This window comes from Schistosoma haematobium, chromosome 3 (assembly GCF_000699445.3).
Source record: "Schistosoma haematobium chromosome 3, whole genome shotgun sequence".
In the NCBI taxonomy this organism is placed as follows: Eukaryota; Metazoa; Platyhelminthes; class Trematoda; order Strigeidida; family Schistosomatidae; genus Schistosoma; species Schistosoma haematobium.
The window spans coordinates 6,177,177-6,199,361 of record NC_067198.1 but is presented as its reverse complement, the minus strand read 5'-3'; the positions used below and the strand labels follow the sequence as shown (position 1 = coordinate 6,199,361).

At 33.3% G+C, this 22,185-nt stretch overlaps 1 protein-coding gene across 1 annotated transcript in view; it reads right to left on the bottom strand.

Moving 5' to 3' along the window:
• Positions 1-13,261: 13,261 nt before the first annotated feature.
• SUZ12_1 (Polycomb protein suz12) overlaps positions 13,262-22,185 on the bottom strand; it is a gene marked incomplete at its 5' end in the record, with an annotated part of 59,280 nt that continues 50,356 nt past the window's right edge. The window contains 4 exons of the mRNA XM_051212868.1: positions 13,262-13,918; positions 15,463-15,512; positions 16,752-16,903; positions 18,692-18,883. The remainder of the gene's footprint in view (positions 13,919-15,462; positions 15,513-16,751; positions 16,904-18,691; positions 18,884-22,185) is intronic.

Sequence of the window (22,185 nt, the reverse complement as noted above, 5' to 3'; positions counted from 1 at the left end):
TTCTTCTGCTTATGAGATGGACAAATTAGTTTGTTACATATGTACTTCATGGTTAAAGCGTGTTATTTCTGTGATTCCTAGCTTTTACAATAATTCAAATACTTCTAATTATCACAATTCACTTCTTGTTGTTTCAGTTCGGTCTCTGAAACTTGGTAATATCGATTGGATGCTGGTCTAGTCACTCGATGTAACTAATCCTAGTCAGTCTGGTAGTTATTTGTAGATTTTATATGCTTGTAGTTTAGATGAGCACGTTCACCTTAAGACAGTAGAGATCCTGGATACTAGTAGGTATTACATTACCGCACAAACTTCAGGTGGAAGTGAAGTGTTCGAATTTCTAAACATGTGGTTCACAGCTTGTTCTGTACACCTCGATGTTGATTGGTTCTTGTTGACCTTAAACCTGTCATTGTTTACTTCTTATTTACGATGAAAGCTCCACGACCAAACCATCCAGCTCAGAAAAAAACTCCATCAAAATCATCCACCTGAGCTACAAATTTTTCCACCATTTTATCATATGAATGCTAAGAGAAGACAACTGTTTTAAGAATAATAAATAAGTCAATTTATTAGTAATGGGTAAGAAAAGGGAACTGAAAGAATAAAGTAGGAAACGGAGATTATGACAAACAAGTAGTTACTGATATCAATCTCAATAAAAAAGGGTTATATTTAATTAAAACAAGTTTATTAAATCCTGTCTTGTGTTTTATTTATTGTTAAATCTTGAAATTAATGTGTTCTACGACGTTACAGATATAAAAATAAGAATGATTGAAATGTAACCTGATTGATTAGTTAGTTACATTCGTAACTAATGGATTTCATTAATGATCTGATAAATAGGAGTAAATCAAAGTCATATAGGCTTTGTAAGTTATGGACAGTCAGTCAGTCAGTTACAACGTAGGACCAAGCGCATATATGCATCGGTTCAAGTCGCCATATCTCATTAGCACAACAATATGAGCACCAAATTCATAAAAGTACTTACTTCAATGATAGTAATATATAAAAGAAAGATTGCGTATACAGGAAGAAAGAATTAGTTCATAGAAATAAAAGTATAAAGTAATTTTAATCTCTTAGTTTACGGGAAGACAGAGAGTTTATGGATCTACACCATTGTGATCGATTCTGAGCCATGTCACCCAGAATCTCCAACCATTGGTTAAGATAGTCACGTGGACCCCAACCAAATAGTCTGCATCTACCAACATGGCTTAGACCAGAAGTTAGTGACTTCAAATACGTGAAGGAGGTGGGATTTTATGAGGTGGACTATTACATTTATTGTTATTACATATTAGTCAAATAGTTGGTCGAGGGTATATATATTTCGTCATGCATAAATCATAGCTAATAATTGATGTATTTGTTATGCAGTTTCGTACTATAAATAACCTAGTTATGTACAGATCGTGATTTGTCATTGATAGAGCTTTGTGGTCTTGTAATTACTGTATATTATCAAGAGTTATTATTGACTAGCATATCTCATATTCTGATTGGGGACAAAAAGAATATTGTGTGGCTCAATCAATGTCAGAATAATTAGTGGGTAAAGCATGTACAGTGAAGGTTATTCGTATTACTGGTGTAAGAGGATTAATCGTAACACACTCAATAAACTGGGTGATCTTATTAAGTGGACATATTGAATTGAAGTTATATTAAACTTATCTGAATATGTTGTATGCAAATGACAGATTTGAATTTCTGTTTTCAAGGCGGCCTGCTTAAATATCTGGGCTACCTGTTCTTACTATTTCAACAAGTTATCTGTTTTCTTGTTTGCTTTAACACATGATTGTGTCAATTAATTGCATAACCTATTCAGGTGCGTTTGTGAAAAGTTTACGACCTTTCACTGTACAAGTTACAAAAGAGCCTAACCGAAGACATCGTATTTGCTGGTAATATGCATCGAAAATGATGTACATTAATCAGATGTCGTTACCTGAACTGCTAACATCTAACTGGCGTGCACTCAATATTTATCTCAAGAGTCGATCAAGAAATAAAAAAGGACGAAACGGCCGTCCAGTGCTTCTAGGTTTTCCATGGTGGTCTAGCTTTAATTGACTCATGAGAAGGAACCCAAATATATCGGAAGTGTGATAGATAACGTCAATGATATTGATTAATTTTTGTGCCATTTATATTACAAAATGACTAGATTTAGAAATGTATATAAGATTGAATATTGTTTCAGCAGTCTGACGATATCAAACTTCCGGATGGATCTGACAGTTACAGTTTTGTTTCTGTGGGCTTTATATACGTACAGACTATTTTATACAGGTTTCATACACTACAAAGTTGGGTAAAATCGAATTAGATGACATTGGTTCCAAGTTTTCGACTTGATTAGTTGAAAGATTAGTGCTTTCATCAGTAAACTACCATTCTACAGTAATTTATGTATGTAGGCTGTTGAAGTATTCCACAGTAGAATAAAAAGATTAATCAGTTCACTTTGTTTTTCAGGTACCATTATAAACCAAATATATTTGTTTCGTCCCAGTATTGTACTCTTCACTGGTAATTTACATTAACAACTCTTTCAAGGATCAAAATGTGGGTCATTAGGCTCTGAGATAAGCACTTAATAATTCGGTCACTGAATTGCTGATACTTGTTTGATGGTTGGTGTGTTTGAATTCCAGTGGTTATGTATTCATATGTTAATGTTCTTATAACAGTTTTCATTGATAAGAAATATAAACTTACTTGGTATTGTTTACTTGTATCTTCCCATTGATGTTTTGGACTGAAATTGATCAGTCTCTTATTGGCATATGTGTATACTATGCGTATTGCCTCGATATAGCCTTAATTCATACGCATTATAAGCAAAGATGTATAGTGGCTAGCAATGGAATTCAGGATGAGCGTTTCGTCCTATTTGGGACTCGTCAGGCGTATGTTTTGTTAATTACTCCAACATTTCAAACATATTTTTCAATATTTAATAAGATTTATTTATAATTGTATATTTATCGCTTACGTGTACCTATAAACACAGTTAATCACACAGAAACATACTTATCAATGTACATGGGACTATATGACATACAAGTGTACCTACTTACTCATTAACTCACATAAGCATACAGACATGATCTGGAACGTGCTTTGCAAATTGTAAACTCTTGCAGTGCACAATATTTACTTACAAATTCAATGAAACAATCTTACAGAGATTAGTATACATGAAATATGAATGCCAAAACAAAAGAAATAATGCAAAATAACTAAGAATGAAACTATGAAGATATTAACTAGGTGTGTGTAAAAAGAATTTCTAATTGATGAACTTTGGACAAGAATAACAAGGTGTTAAAGTAGATGGGTAGATAGATAGTTAGATGCGTAGGAAAAATGGGGGGGGGACAGAGCAAGGGGGGTATTTAAAAATGGACGAATGTTATATTTTGATACAAATGCAAAAAATCTAACCTGGTAACAAATAAACAAAACAGCAGAAATGATGAAAATACAAATAGTTATTTGTTGATAAAAACAACAACAACAATAACAATACCAAGGTATCAACAAGCTATCAAAACAAAACGATATGTATACACATCTATATATTGAAGCATTGAACATCTCCCTTGAGGAATAAATCCATTTTCCAGTGTTTTTAAATCACATTCTTTCTGTTTAGTTTGTTTTTCATTTTAGGAAAAAAAATAATTGAAGATTCATGAAATTGAAAAGTTAAAATAGAATGAATTTCGACATTCATTTTTAGCGACCTGAGATCTAATTTGAGTTAGATCGTATAGTTGATTGGTAATGAAATATACATATCGTCAATCCTCGTATATGTAATTATCGACATTAGATCGCGTTAGTGAATAATGGAATTAAATAAGTCAAATATAAGAATAGATATTTGAATATGTATGTTTTGTACAATCATTGATCGAAACAGATAATCAGAGAGACGTAGGAAGGAAGTGAAGAAACGAGACGGCACACAGTGGAGGAAGGCGTGTAAGCCAACTCGATTTAATCGAGTGTTAATTAATATTTATAGTCACAAAAAAACAAGCTACAGACATGTGATGAGTAGGATATGATGTACACACGCACACATACACTCATATAAAATCAGTCAGGGTTGATAAGTGAATAATTAACAAGGTCAAAGTGTAGCTTGAAAAGGATGGATAAATTAGCTTATCCGGAAGCTAGAATAAGCTATATGGGCTCAACATAGGATCAGCCACTATATATTGAACATATTTTAATGGAATAAGTTAACTGGAGATTTATTTATATAATTTAGACGGCAGATTGACTTCAGTTTGAGGGAACCTGTTATAAAAATACTACGATTGATAATATAAACTTTTGGCTCATAAGAGATCATATGAATAAAGTCGATGATCGTCTGTTTGATGTCTATGATAGTTGCTTGGAGAATTTTTCCAAAAGTCAGGAAAATTTAAGCAAATATGGATAGTGGCTAGCAGTGGAATCCAGGACGCGCGTTTCGTCCCATTTGTGACTCGTCAGCTTGTGACTTAGGGTTATATCGATGCAATTCGCACAGGATGCACATATGACAACATGAAACTGATCAGTTGCAATCCTAAATAATAATGGGAAGCTATAAGTAAAACAACACCAGGTAAAGTCAGGAAAATGCTTAAAAAATATATGTCCATGGTTAGATTTTTCTTAGAACTCTACAAGAAAATTCTATAAATGTTAGAATGTTCTCCTGAAACTTTTAGTATTTTAAAGTTACATATAGTTCAATAATTATTACTGTTATCTTCAGGTAAAATAACCTTCAAAGTGACGCTCCTCCCATACTTCTTGTTCTTTGTTTTCTGTTCGGATTTCAAGAGTAGAAGACTTCTGATGACGAAAAAGCAATTAGTAAGTCTATGTCTAAGTGTTCAAACACAAGGGGTATTAGTGTTTTAATCATTTGTAACAAGTTTACAGAAAAGCAATTATATAGTAGTAGTAAGAAAGAAATGCAATGAGACGTTTTGAAATAGTTTTCATCATGGATGGATTTCAAATGATGAACCATTAAGGAACAAAGCACAATGGACATGTAGATCATTATGATACGGGATTCATCAGCTGTCAGTAACAAAAAATACTCTTAAATCACGTTGCATTCATGTTCATATTAAAAATTAACTTTGATATGAATTCCTAAAGTTCTGATAGTAATTTATGATTAGTTGAGTTCAACCATGTCAAGTATAAGATAATCATCATAAATGATAATATTCAGTCATTGCATTTCCTATCGAAAGGTGATTTGAATTGAAATTGTATATCATTGTATACGACTTGAATGGTCCAGTTGTTTAATACTCACCGTGAACCCTTAACATAATAAAAACCTGGAACGCAACCATGCGAACGGCCGAAAGATCCTAGCGGGTTTGAAAAAGAAAAAGAACTCTTCGAATAACCACTACTTAAAACTTACTCCTACGTATCCATTTCAAGAAAGCGGGAGGTGATATAACTGAATGAAGAGACAAAACCACAATTTTAAGTCATTGTGATTTATGATCAACATTACTTCTGTTTGTAACTCCATATAATATTTGTTATGTTTCCCAGTATGATACCTTATTCGGTATAACACTGATATATTTGAGTGTGATGTTTATCCAAGATACGATACTCTTGTATTAAATTAACCTGAACTATGCTCAGCATAACATGCAGGATGTGATTTGTTATAACTATGGGCATCTTTCTTATATATGTGATTTCATCCTTATTAATATTCAGAATGGGTGTACAACCAATATACAAATGAATGTATTTTCGACTAGGGTTGTCGTCGTGTTTTGAAGTTAATAAATCATCACTTGTACCAGTCTTGGTGTTTTTACGTTGCGTCGTGGGAATCGCAGTGGTTCCATGTGTAAGTATTAAGCAATTCAGACATAACAATTAGCGAAGACCAGACAAAACAGTGAAAACTTCAATCACATTGTCTGGACTTACCAAAATATCTCAGATCAACCATCAGTGATTTCGTGTACTTATGTCACGTTTTGGTTTGGCCAACCTTAGATTTCTCTAAACATATTCTTACTCCAGCTAACGTTGCAAGTTGAGATAGGTGGTGTTAAGACATGTGTAATGAGTATCTCATCAATCATCAGTGAACATTTCCTATATCATCAAATGATTTGTCATCTTGACCTAGTATTCTGAGTCTGATCTCAACAATGCTGAATTAGTGGTGTCGGCACATTTAAGTGCTGTCTCAAAGACATACATCATTGTATACTACTAACCCTCGAGGTCCTCTATTTTCAAAAGTCATGTTTCACAGCCACAGGTTGGAAACAACGAAGTGCTGGACAGTGTGGTCGTCCTTTGGTTCGCAGAGGTTCATCTCGCTCAAGCCACGGATCAACGAATGCCAGCTGAGTTTTCTAAATCCATACTGAAATTTGGTCAGAAATCAACCCGCCAATACTGGTTGGACTTCCGAAACCAGTGAAGTGGTCGATACATTCATATACTTCACTCTCCATCATCAGTTTAGATATTGATATACCTCAGTCGTGAAGCGAAATTTCGCACTTAGATAGTGCAGATTTCATCGTCAAGATGTTTATATTATTAACGAGGCTGTCAGAAGACTCTATATTGTAACACCTTCTTAACCAATCAGAACTATGTCATCCACTTATTCTATGGAGAAACAACTGTTGAATGACTGCTAGTTTTCAATAACATTTTGCATAACTGATATCAATCTGTGGCAATAATGAAACTAATCTCTTTCAAAATCCTTCGGTTGGAAATTATGTTTAGTTGGGATCATGAACCAGGTTCTGTGTTCGAATCCCACGAGCGGGATCGTCGTCGTGTTTTTGGGTTAATAAATCTTCACTTGGGCTAGTTTTTGTGTTCTTACTTCGCGTCGTGGAAATTGTAGAGGTTATAAGCGACGCGGATACAACCAAGGTTATTATATTGTTTATTCTAACCGTAATTTATATTTATAGTATTGCATTGCCAATCATCTTTAGTTTCATTTAACTTAAATAATCATTTCATTGTATTTGAGTCCTATGGCTTTTGTGCATTTCTGTTTATTGATTTTGATATTCTCCAACGCATTTATCGACAGAGGACGTTGTGTTTTCCCCTGTATAGATGGATATAAATTTTATTGATGAGATGATGACGGAATAATAATCTTCAAGTGCTTATGATCTTTTATTAAAACTATGTTATTTTGATTCTTCTACTCATTCAAGTTACTTACTGTGTAGTGATCAATGACGTGTGTCAGGTCCTTCTTAGTGAAGATCGAATCCTATCGACCAAGTTGCAATGTGGCTACTAGTTTAAGTGGCTTGACAATGAGTGCACTGTGTTGAGACAAGATGGTGGTTGGAGGTAGTCGATAGGAAACGCTGGACCTAGGTGTAAATTATGTGGCATTATTGTATTATAAAGGTCATAGTACATCAAGGTGTAGAACATCATGAAAATACTAATTTCAGCCAAAGTTAAATGGTGATTAGTGAGTTTGATCGATCGGATTAGAAGGAAATGGTAAAAGCCCAAAATTTGCTTCTCTTTAAGTATAGTAGGTTGGTAGCCAGCAGCGGAATCCAGGACATGTGTTTTGTCCTATCTGAGACTCGTCAGCTCGATTTATCTGACGAGTTACTAAAAAGACGGAACGCGCCACCAGTCATCAACCAACTATGCTTGAAGTACTTGTAACTTAATAGTAATATCGAGGCAACTCGCACAGGGTACAGATATTCTAGAAGAGATTGGGCGATCGCAGTCCTAAATATCACTGGTAAGATTCAAACAACCAATAAAATGAATTCACGTCTCTCTATTGGTTGTGACTGAACAGAAACCTTGTACACCACTGATCAGTAAAGTGAGTATAAGAAGTATACTTGAGAAGTACATTTGTGTAAAGATTAAGAGTATTACTGTGTGTGTGTTCAAGTCAAAGTACATAGAATCAATTTCAAACGTTTGTCTAGAGATATTTGTCACTCGAGTGTTATGGTCATCAAGCCACTGTTCCACAGACAGTTAGTCAGTTAGTTATATATAGGGTTGAAACACCGGTTCCACTTCAGTATATAAATAGACTTGTGTATATCATTTCAAATGATATCGTGAATGAGATCTATCTATGACAAATACAACCTGCAAGTTAAACTACGCTTTACAGAATCCTTTTAAATAAAACTATGATAATCATCTTACAAATGATTCAGTTCATAATGATCCTGAAGTTCTATTGAAAATTTTTAATTGGTCAAGTTCAGGGAAATTGGAGATGAGACACCTATCACCAATGAAATCAAACGACAAGAGATTGATTGAAGTTGTAATTGTTCAATTTGAGGCTGACTCGGTAGCTTTGATGGTTAAACGTCGGTTGTAAGGTCTAAAGTTTCTAGGCTCACTTATAGATGGACGGTACCAAAGAATACCAATACCAGGATACATTAGTTCCACTAGTTCCTACTAGTATCCTAACGAGTATAGCCTACATATAAAATTAATCGTTATAAATCTCCTTCAACCAAAATACCTATCTGCTGATTTAGCAAAATACTTCAATCTTTAAAATAAATTAAAATTTAAAATATTAATTTCTTCTAGGTCAACTTGTGATTTTCTTCTTCTTCTTCTTTGGTGATAACAACAAAAGACTAACAAACATAACAAGTGCACAAATAAAATATTATTCATTCTAAACAGTATAGTTTTATTTATGATGAAACAACTAAATAAGATACTGTTATATTTCCATAGTCATCGCCTTCTTCTTCTTCTTCTTCTTCTTTTTCTCTACTTTTTTTCTTCTTCAATTATTAAATGCATTTAACAGATGACAATAATAAAAAAAAAAGGAAAGAATTCTAGTTCGATTCTAACCTGTTTTTATTTATTTCTAATAACGAACTGTCCAGATATATCCATCTGTCTGTCACATTATCTCTATCCTAGCAGTTATCCTATCTACTATTTATTTACCTATATACACATTTCTAGTTACCTCTATTTCATTATAGAAAAGTATGTTTATATGTACATCTGTATTGTGTTAAAAATTCTGCCTTGATTTTCAAATAAGTTTGGTATTATTATTATTATTATTATTATTATTATTATTATTATTATTATTATTATTATTATTATTATTATTATTATTATTATTACCACTTTTGACAATAAATGAAGTATATTGAATTACGTATCGACTAACCCTGAGCAGAAATTGTTTAAAAAACTATTTAGCTACTTGTAAATTGTCAGTAGATAAATTAGAAACGTGAATATTTCGTAACAACTACGTACATATGATTGAATGTCATTAAACAACTGGCCATTTTTGTAATTTTTTTAATAATTTTTTTTCACCCCTTTAAAAATGCTTTTTTATCCCATTTTCCAATATTTTTCATCCCGTTTCGTCCAATTAAATGGCTAGTTTTAAACTCGATATAATTGGTTAGTTATGTCTTAAAGTTGTTATAAAATGTCAGTACTTGTCGACAGAGTATATTTTATTCAAATTATGGAGAAGAGTAACGTACCATGTACAAGCTCTGTCTTTTCTAACATTATCACAGAAACGGAGAACTTATTCTTGAATACATTGTATCTCGTAGCGTTCCAATCATTATGTGGTGAGAGATTCTCATTTACTCATAATTCAATGTCCCCTATAGTGATCATTGTCTTTTCTTAAAGCCTTAGTTATTTTAAAAATTTAATTTGTCTAATTTGGAGTTGTCAAAGCCGAGTTATACGTTCATGGGCTTACATTATGTCAGAACGAAGATTGAAGGAATGATAACTCACAGAACTAGTGTATGGATTAATATTATATATTCTTATTATATGCTTATTAAGTAACTAGATTACTAGGTCTATGTATTTCATTTATTATAAGCTTTCGGTTAACCCATAAACTACTATCATTACAACTTAATATTCCTAATTTGTTGTCAGTCGATTCCCTATAGTCACCTAAATTCACAGCCACTTTGAGCTTGTTCATGCATATTAGTTATTTTTTATTCTATGGTGTGACGATATATCTGTATGTAAATCACATCTGTTTGAAGTATAGATTTAATAGAGGCTGGTTACTACTTCTGAACTCAATTCAGGGGATAGAGAGGAGCTTTCAGATGACGGACCAATAGGAAATTAGCTGTCTTTTAAAGGTCAATAGGGAAAGTCGGGCACGTAATTGGTCAGTTTGAGGACACTATATACTGTTGAGGAAATAGTAGACGTGAAATAGTTCGAATTTGAATTAGGAATCTGAGTGGTGATTTGGCACGTCCAATGATTTTATGACATAACAACCTACTTCTCTGTTCTACAATGTTTGATCAAAGTAACGAGAATATATTCACTTAGATTTTTTAATAATCATTTGCCCATATGGAGGAATCTTTGTTCTTTGTTGTACTATATTTAATAGAAAGATCCAAATTGAATTACTCTCAGCATATTTTTTCCCAATTAAAAATGCCGATTGACTATTTCGTTAATATTCCGATTATTATCAATACCCACAAGGATAATACAACGGTCAAAGCCTAACGGTAAATAAAGTGAAAGTATGAGGGGAAGATATTGTAATTAAGTACACTATTCACCAAACCAAAATCATCTCTCGTAAACCTTTGTGTTTGAGTTACATTCCAGGAATGATAACAAGATGATACTGTTATTACTAAGTACAATCTTTAGTGTGATTATGCTAGGGAATATAGCAAGATTTGTCAGTAAACTACAATAATGGATATAGTGTTATATCTCATGGCCTTGTGCCTTATCAATGTATGACGTAATGATACCACCAATTAGAGAAAAGTGGATTATCGACTGAACCAATGACGCATAAAACCCGTCCGAGCAGTTTACAGCCTTTATTGGTCCTTCTTCCTGTCTAGCCTTGCCTGTTGAGCCCAGAACACAATGCTCAACCTCCACGACATGAATCATGTATTTCAACCATACTGGGCTTATATACAAACCAGCCAGACGACATCGTACCATAAAAGGGAAAACAACATAAGTACAAGATTTAGACAGAAGTGACTGTGAATGTGGGAGACTGTAATTGATAGACTAGGCATAACTCGAGAATGGTAAATCGTATAATAATAGTTCATATGTCAAAATAATGCTAATGATAAGAGGAACACGAATATGAATAGTTTAGTTATTTAAAAACCATACGATAAAAATACACATATAGTATTAGTCCGTAAATGGATTATGACAGTTGCCATTCATTATTCTCATCAGGATACAACAATCTTCAGTACACATATTTGTGTTTAAGGGTTTTTCATAGATTGTTGAATTTTATAGTTTACACCAAAACCTAATTGCATTTAGATAGTCACTGAAAACCAGAAAATACCGAACAGCCATTTTCTTCTAGTATGGAGCTCATAGCACTGTTCATGCATGATCTTAAAAAAGGATTGAACCTAAGTTCTTCAGGCCTCATAGAGAATGCTTAATCTTTCAACCACGGGTTTGAACTCTAGGAGCGACCCTAAGTGGAAGCTAAAACTATGTACTATTAATAAAGAGTACAATTCAGAAAAATTAATTTTACAACAGAACTAATGTTTTACGTGAACAACAGTTTCCATAGTATCCCTTACACTGATGATTATCATGTACTTCTTAGTGAGAGGTGATTTCCTGAGTTCTAGTAAAAAGCTTTGACTAATAAACTTTAACCGTGTTAGATATAAAATATTTACTTAACGAAAACAATATAAGGTGGTTGTGCAATATTGTGAATTAACTGGAGTTATTAATGTTAACAATTGATTATTCACTGAGCCGTTTAAAGGTTAAGCGTTTACAGTGAGACCTGAAGATCCTAGTTTCAACCGTCGCTAAGGTTGTATGTGGAGTGAGAAGCTTAACAGATCAATTTAAATTACGAAACATAATTACTGGAAAATCCTGAGATTTTGAATAGGACATCATTAGCTATGAGATTACTTTATACTTAAAGGAGCAATTATCTTGCTTCAGTGTTCTGTTTTCACTCGCCTATTATTCTTTATAAAGGAAACTATGGAAATCAGTTGGTTAGTTTTTTCTACATTTCTGTCTAATCTGTTCTTTTTACCTTCTTATTCTGACTAAATATATTCGTTTCCGATCTTTATTACTTCTTTTTGATTACAAAATCCAAATTCATCTAACACAATAGGAAGGCAATAAGACATGAAAGGACTATGTATAGCTTGACTTTTAAGGGATTTCAAAAATGTTTTATAACGACCAACAAAAAAACTGGGAATTAATTGATATATACAAATATTTTGTAACATTAATGTTTTATGAATTCAGTTCATGTATTTACTGAACAGACTGAGATGTAGACTGGATGAGCATAGATATATCATATAGCTGTACTCATATACAACCTCAGGATTAAGCTATTAGAGGAGATCTATTATGCATCACTTCATGGTTACAGTCTACAAGTCGTTGTTTGAGTTTGAAAGATAACGGTAAATATACTTGTGATTTTTGTAACGTCATAATTCAATTTGACAATTAAACTTTCCTATTACTCACTTTAGTTTTCTCATTTACATAGCCTACCATGCGAAGTGTATGTCGTAACTGGACGATACAGTGGAACACAACTTTTTATAATCAGAAGGGGTTTTGTGGATATTATAGTAATTTCATAGTTGAATTCATGAGTCCACTAAAGCTAAACCACCTTAGAAAATCTGGAAGCACTGGATGGCCGTTTCGTCCTAGTCTGGGACTCCTCAGCAGCGCATCTACGATCACACACGCGGGATTCGAACCCAGGACTTATTGGTCTCGCGTGCGAACGCTTAACCTCTGGACCATTGAGTTGGCATCCAATGGTGTTAATGTCTAACTTCAACCAATCTATGATATTGTGCCACCGTCTATCACTGTCTTCAGTGAGTTACTGCCTGACAACAGACCCAGTTGAACTCCACTGGTCACTGCTTCTCACTAGAACTACAGGAAATGACTCTTGAAGCCAGTCACTAGTGAGTACATGATGATTATTATCAGGAAGGAGGGTTTTATGTAGATCGCAATAATTTAATAGTTAAATTCATGAGTCAGTTAAAGTCCATCCAATAATTCCAGTTTTTCAATGCTGATCTAGCTTTAATCAACTCATGAATTCAACTATTAAAATTTATAAAAACCCCCTCCCTTCCTGATAATAAAATCTTTTTCAAAAAAAGAAAAACAAAAGAAATTCACTTCTCACAATTCTTCCCCCCTCCTTTTCAAATAAAAAAATTAAATCAATATATCAAACTTCAAACTAATTTTTAAAAAATATGAAATATTAGATTTTTATGTTGTTTTTTTTTCATTAAAAAAACTTTTTTTTTGTTGCTAGGGAAAAAGTAAAGCTAACTAAAAAGAGAGAAAAATGAGGGGGGGGCGGGAAAACCTATTTCAGTTATTGTTCACATTATTATTATTATTATTATTATTATTATTATTATTCAATTAACATTGTTGTATCGTATGATTTGCTATTGGTTTTGATTGTATATTAATTTGAATTGGACGAAATTCACGTATTATAGGAACAATTACATCTTGTGAATATGTAGCCCATGAACTAATGATTGGATAAATAAACCTTTCCCAATGTGCACTACATATATAATTGATATCACAAAAACAATTAATAATAATATGTAATAAAAAACGTAAATATTGTAAAAATGGTTTGAATAAAGTCAATGTAATCACACGTAATAATTCAATACAAAATAAACATATTGTTGAAAATACAATCCCTATAGCTAAACATGCTTCACGTAGACCACGGTGTATTTTTTGATGAGCTCTAAAAATAAAGAGAGAAATAAATAGAAAGAAGGATTGATGGATGAATCGGATATTATTATTATTATTATTATTATTATAAAAAAGGAGTATTGCAAAGTATATTATGTTATAACACTCGGGTTTCATCATTTACATAAATGGGACGCTAAGTTGCCTTAGACAAATATCTACATTAGACTCTCTGCTGGTGTCTATTCTACAGGACTTCAATACAAGAACACGTGATTAGCCTGACTAGAACTTAAATATATTTCTACACCACAACCCGACAACAATCACAATAATAAATAGGATAGAAGAATATATAACTCATCTTGTCACCTATTAGATTATCTACTATTTACGATTGATTGATCATTGGGTGGTGATCAATGTCATGTATGTCAAGCCTTCTTAGTTCAGATCGAATCCTATCGACCAAGTTGCAATGTGGCCACTAGTCTAGGTGACTCGATATTGCGTGCACTATGTTGATATAAGATGGTGGTTGGAGGTAGTCAACAGGAAACCCTGAACCCGGATTTCATGCTATTTGGCACTCGTCAGTAAAGTGTACCTGCAATCTTGAGGGAACTGGTGCTCCCTGACGAGTGCCATATAGCACGAAACCCGGGTCCAGGGTTTCCTATTGACTACCTCCAACCACCATCTTAGACTATCTACTAGTCTGACTAAACAAACAACCAATCATTATCATTCTAGTTCACACACCACAGTAAATAAGAGTAAGGTATTGGGTTTGAATATATATGTGAACATTCATAGTAAGCGTTATATCCTAGTGAACACTTAATTACTGGTAACTTCCGAGAACTATTAATGGGCTAATATTATCTATGTATTCTTATGGTATAACTGTTCAGTATTTACATTGTATAAATCTATATTCCTCCCATTATAAGTTTCATTTTGATCTATAGATTATTATTATGCGATTAACTGTTTTTAAGTTATGTTCAGTTTATTGATTACAATCTCCCACGTTCCTAGCCACTTTTTGGCTTGATCATGTGATATTACCCGTGTGCCCAGACCGAAGCAGGTGGTTCTCTTAGGGGGCTACAACCCGAGCATTTGACCAGAAGGTCTGATCCACAAAGCAATAGAGAAACGTCAGCAGATGCAGTCTCATGGTAGCCAGTGACCAATAATTGGATCATACGCCATTTGTTCCCTCAGGATTCTGGAGCCAGCCCATGTGCAACACTGGATTGAAATCAGGGTTCTCCAACTCCTCTAGGTGGATCCTCCATATTCACCAACTCGGTTAAAGCACCGGACATTCACTTTTCGCCCTCTTAATTTCGTAAACAACAGTAATGACTCGAGAAGGCAGTGAGTAGGACTTCCCTGTCAGTGGCTGTATATGCGTGGTCATGTGAGAGCATTTCGACGGGAAGAGCTAATTCTCCCCACTCTTAGCCGTACCAGGGCATTTGGGGGCATGTTAAATTATAACTTCAATTATATTTTATTTATCTTTTAACTGCATGTATTGGGTTTACACTAGACAAACATGACATATACTCATTATGAACTTACTTTTCAGATATTTGTTCCATTTTTGCTTCCGGTATGGGCAAGTATTGAATCTGTCCAAATGTATCACAAGAAAAGAATAAAAAAAACTCAGTAACATTTATGCTGCTTTACAAAATTAGTAATAAACAGCATACTGTAAAAAAAATGACGAGGATTAAATTTTATTGACAAACAAATGGAATTCGAAATGAAAGTGGAAGATCCTGGGTTTAAATGAGAGTAGAGATATATTTATATGAGAAATTTAAGAGTTAACTGCAAGTGACGATGTTGAATATTAGTTAAGCTTTGTAATATCTCTTTGTTAGTGTTGAGGATCTCATTTGTTCAGTCTCAAATGTTATATGTTCATCATGAGTGAGACTTCTCCATATAGCTTTACATCATACATTTTATTATATGTGTTGTGTGAATAACAATAGAATTCAGGACGTATGTCTAATTCTATATAAGATTTGTCATCTGGATATATCTGCATTATAGTGTCAATGCTTACACTGGAACTCAAATCAAGTGACATTTGATCCAAACTTGAACATGTTATCCACTGAAGTGTTATACTGGACAGCTATTATACCTGTTATTGGTTGTCCTAACTATGCTGAAGAGATTGATTGAAAGAATCAGATCTAAGATAGCGCCTACAGGATTTTTGAGTGAAATTCAATGCGCAGTGAACTATATCATGTATCTTATTGAAAATTAAGTAAAAATTGTCTGTACATACTTCCTAAACTATTTAAAATTACTAAAAATATCTTTTAGTCACTCATACAGTGAGTATGACGTAGTGTGAAAGCTAATTTACAAGAAACACCTAGTCTTGATCTAGACTGAATCTGAATATAATTGATCTGGTTCAGAGCACTGTCAAGAGTATTTTGTGGATAAAAATTAACCTCTTATTGCAACATTATCTACATTCAGGACGAAACGCGCGTCCTGGATTCCACTGCTAGCGACTATAATGCTCATAATGCTTGTGAATTAAGGCAATATCGAGGCAATACGCACAGTATGCACATATGCCAATAAGAGATTGATCAACTTCAATCCTAAACATCGATGGGAAAATTCAAGTAAACAATGGCAAGTGAATTCATATTACATTAGCTTAACATTTTGTTGTCAGCAATTAGCTATTAAACCATTTTACTCTGTTCATTTATTAGCAAATATGTTACACCATGAAGTGTATTATTAAAACTATTTTCCTAATCAACAGCTGTCACAAACGTATATATATATATATATATATATATATATATATATATATAATATTAACCTACTTGTGAAGTATTGACAAAACAATTCCAACTGGTGTGTATATAATTCCTGTCTAAATGACCCTCTTTATATTGACATTCCATATCCATATTTTCAGATGTAATATGTGCTCGACAATATGTTGGTGGTTCATATGGAATATGAGTATTGTCAACTTTTAATTGCATAGAAACAGTAAGAAAGTAGGAAATTGATAAAGAAATTAGTCGTGAAATTTGATGGTAATGTGAAAATTCGTAAATGTTCTACCTACTTAATTAACTTATAAGTAGCTAAAATTTCAATAAATATTTTTCACTGCACCCCTAGAAAACAACATTATGTCAGCATTAATAAATGATGAAAAAAAGCGAACAGCAGAAAATGATCTTTAGTTAGAACATTTAAAAGATCCTTTGCCAAAATGATCTTTAATATAGTTACAATTTCAAACGACCAACTGTCTGTGAAAAATCTCTCCTTACCCAAGTTCTGCTCACGGAAAATGAGATCTCAGGAAGACTCGACTGAAGAATTAAGTTGGCATTGAAAATAAGCTCCTGTATTGCTCAATCAGTTTCCTTACACAACGTCAAGTGTTCGATTTTACTTCCTTATCTTGATTATGATTACTATTAGCTATAACACCTATCCTATTATACGTTACTATTTCCCAACATTGATATAAACATCGATTTTAACTATGTTTATTAATACTCTTTGTGCTTCTATTCTTTTTATTATAATGAGTATGGTTAACTTTCGAACATTCATTGAAAACCCAGAAACACTGGATGGCCATTTCGTTCTATTAAATTCATAACTGATAGAATAAGCTGTTAGTGTCACTTATGATGAAATTATTAAATCTGATTTCTATCTAAAATTTATAGCGATAATTTTGCTAAGTAACATAATGAGAGTTTCATGACTAGGCTACTTATCTCATAGAACGTAATTTAATTTTTTTCTAATAAAAATTTATCTTTTCATAATGTGTAATACATCTGATGTTTAATCTTAAGATGGTTTATAATGGAAGTCAAGAAGGAAAAGCAGTTTTGAAGATGGGTTTTATGGTGAAATAATCTTGTAAAAAACCGCTAAAACTAGGAAGCTTTAGATAACTGTATTTTTCTTATTTGTGACTCATTATTCATGTTCAGTTATAACAATACAGATACGGAATCGGACTACTCACAGGAGAATCACGTTAATATGAGGTTATTTAGTAGGAATCATTTGCTTCACAAATGTCAGTTTAGTCACTTATATGGTCAGCAGTAAGATACTGGAATTATATTTTTAGTTATCCTGAACTCGTCAGCAACGTGTGTCTGCAACATTAAGGGAATAGATATCATCTATAGGATCCAGAGCCGGTTAATCTTCCTTTAGAATCCAAGGAACTATCATTAAGCATATCATAACATGACTGAACTCGTGAGTAGTAATCAAATTTTAAGTTAGCCTAGTTCATAGTACTAACCGAAATCTGGTGTCAAAATTACAGAATTTTTTTGTAAAATCTGAGAACCATATAGTAAATTCTTCATTTGCAAAGTGTCAGTCAACTGTCTCAAGCTTGACTGTTTCTTCTGCAAAATGTCAATCAATCGTCTCAGATTTCATTGTTCTTTCGTTTCCACACCAACTATTCTCTGTTCTCGTTCTTTTTCCTTCAATCTTCTTAACCTTCTGCCACCAGGCATTTCACTTTCGATTGACGATACATACTATTTATATCTGTTGACGTCAGTAACACACACCATAAAACTAGTTTCCAGATCACAGCCTGATTGATAACAATCTGTTTAGCACATACTAGTCACTATTCAGTAATCAATCAGTATTAATGGACCACGTTAATATATCCTAAAGTACCTTGAAGTACACTAATAATAAGCCATCAATGTTTGAATATTTAATTCAAAATGATACCTCTTCACATAAAACAGATTACCTCGTCTGTTATTGTCATTTGTAAATGGAATTCCAGAAGTATTCTTATTTTCATTTACTTTATACAAAGAACTACGAGCAGCATGTTTTGGAACATTCTGTTTCTCATCGTAAGACATTGCTGGATTCATATGAGACCATTCATTATTTTCATCAGAAGGTGAGTTCAATGTTTCAACAACTTTGGCTCGATCTATTAAAGAGAACAAAATACATCTGAAAGATTTAAATTTGCCGCCAGTGATTCAGTTGAAGACTTACATTTTTGAGGTGAATTGATTAGTTTTCCAATATGACCAGTATGTATGTTTAATAATAGTTTGGATCACGGACTAATACATCAGGTTGAAATCGACTGGTGAGAAGCATGAAACAGTTATCCATCACAGGTAATGGAGATGGTAGCATAATATCGTGAATTGATTGCAGTTCGACATCGGCAACACTGGATTCCGGCTCAGTGATTCAGTGGTTAAGAGCTCATGTGCAAGATCGGAGGTCTTAAGCTCGATCTTCTGTAGTTAGGTTGTGGATGGGCACTGTCGAAATGTCCTATACCAGAGTGAAACGGTTATCCAGTGTTTCCAAGTTTTCAATGACGGTCTTACTCAGATTAGATTGTGATTTACACTATGCAAATTCTACAATCTCCAAAAATCCGCCGATGCAAAATATATGATCTTAACAACAATTATGAAACTAATATCAATCAAGTGGTATTGTTATTTATGTAACAACAAAGTATCTTGTTGATAAGTTAATTTTAAAATAGTTACATAAGAATTCAGAGACCATTATTCAAATTGTATAGAAACACAAGGATAAAATCTAAGAAAGTTTTTGGCAGATTTTTTGGAAACTTGGTTTTAGAAAAATTATGGGAATCGAAATTCCTTTTTAATCCATTCTGGTGTGTCTAGGGACAAGTTAGAGAGAGCAACTGGATGGACTTGTCTTGAGTTACAAGTTTAGATATATGAGCATGGATTCCGGTAACTTCAAAACCACTTGAAAGAAATGTTAATCCTACGGAAGATTCGATAGAATACACTGAATAACTTGAATACCTTTGTTCAATTCAACTTCACTCCTTTAGTAAATCAAGTAAATGAGGATAGAATACTTAATCAACTTTAACTTTTCTTTATTCAGACAAGCCAGATGGTGTTAGTCAGTACGATGGCATGCTTCATGAATCGTATGACTTTTCTAACTGGATCCATAGGATAAATTGAGTAGATAAACATATATGAAGTTCTGCGCGCAAAACCGAAGGTCATGGGTTCGATTCACGAGTACGAGGTCGTTAATCAACACTGCCAAGGAATTTCATACTAAGATAAAACGACCATCCAATGCTTCTAGGTTTTCAATTGGGGTCTAACTTAAACCTGTTCAGGAGTTCAATGAAAAACTATCATAATTTTGTTTCCCTTCAACGAATGTATTGAACTGGTGAGAATTTAGCACAATTCCTAAAAATGTGTTATATAAGAACTGAGAATGGTTACATTCAAGAACAGAGCACGAAAACAATAAACTATGTAGTTTTCACACTGATAATTGACATGGAAAATTTTTATTATTCTACGAATATGGCGAAATTCGGTATGAAAATATTTAACTTAGGGTCAATAATACTTAGTGGCCATAATTTTAGTGAACAGAAAACTTAATTTAAAGACTCATCTTTGAACGTTTTTAATTATCATAGTTTAAAGCAAGAACTGATTTTAACTAGGCCACCAATAAAGACCTGTAAGCACTGAAATACCGTTCCATCCTAGTATTAGGCTCTTTGAAATTGCTTTCCCCCCAGAATACAGCCCAGAAACTCCCTTCTCACACATGAACTCTTAAACTCTAGGCCACTGTATATCAAAAGAAATACAGTTTGATGGTTTTAGAGTCATTTAAAATGTTCTTACGAATTTTTCATCTAGGGCATCGTTAGGTTAATCCCCGTTGAATTCTAGTTTTAGACAGAAAGGTGTCTTTCAACTTACATATATCTCCAAGTTCTTATTCCCTATATACACATGCTTTTTAAAAAGCTTAGGGTTAATACTTTTGATTGGTTTGTTTAGTAAAACTATGCTAAATCAGGGATCATGGACGAGATTAGCGACTGTTCAAATATCATTTATTAGCCAATAATCTTTCATGCCAAATGTTAACGAAATTTATGTGTATACAGAGAGTTCCATGTAGTTTACAAATTTATTTCACAGTTTTTAGTGTGTTTTTTAATCGCGAAATCAAAGAAATTTTATGACAGAAACTCATTAATGTGAATGGCAAAAAGATTTCGGTTTCATTATCTGAAACGTTACATTGAGCTGTCTTGTCCACGACGGATCTCCTGCAGGATTTAAATGTTTACGTTAATTTATCACTCAGTATTGATCAATGCTATAGTTGTCGAATTCTTAGTTCTGGCTGAATTCTTTCTACCAAACTTCTCACACTGTGAAGCTGTGTGACAAAAATTCAAATTTCACGGGTAGCCTCGCTTCTCCTAAGACTGGAGACATAACCCATTGACGAGTGCCAGTAGGCATCAAACCTATGTTCAGAGTTTCCTGCCGACTGCTTCCAACCAATTAAAATCTTAACATAGTGCACACGATGTTGAATCACTTGTACTAGTGGTCATACTGCAACCTGATCGATGCAGTTTGAATAATACTAAGAGGGACTTGATATATATGACATTGGTAACGACTCAAGGGCCAATCAATCCGAATCACGTGATCTGTTTAAGTATTTACTGTGAACAAACGGAGGAACCAATTATGAATATAATTTGCATCAAAACGAGTAATCATATCATATATTTTTGAGTTCTACGCACTGTCATTTCCATTCTATGATAGCACAACAGATTCCTGCCAACTCTAGGCCCCTACAAAGTTGCATATATGATGTGCATCTTTATACAAATGATTTGCCACATACTCAGCTTTAAGGCAGTAATTACTCTACAGAAGAGTTAAACATAGTAGGTAGAATAGGGTTCAAAACTTGAGCATTCAGTTAGTTGTAAGTCGTTTGAATAAAACATTAGGTCGTAACTTCATTTACTAAGTTCATGATAGTTAGAATCGTTTTATTTTTAATTCCATGCAAAACCTCAAGTATTACTACCTTAATCTTGACTAATTCAACTGTATCGTATCATTTCTTTATTTATTCTCACTCTAGCTCATACAGATAATCAATCCCAATAATTCAATAGAAGAATGTGTTTTTCTTTACAACATCAAAGTCAAAATCCATTGACACAACTTTTCAAGATGACTTTATCTACTGATTAATTTATTATATAAGAACTTTCGTCTAAATTTGAATGAATAGTTCCATAGTATTTGGACACCAATTTAAAGAGAAAGAATCAATTCGTCAAATCTGAGCGATTGAATTTTAAATAAGGCGGTGGTTGGAGGTAGTCAACAGGAAACCCTGAACCTGGGTTTGGTGCTACATGGCACTCGT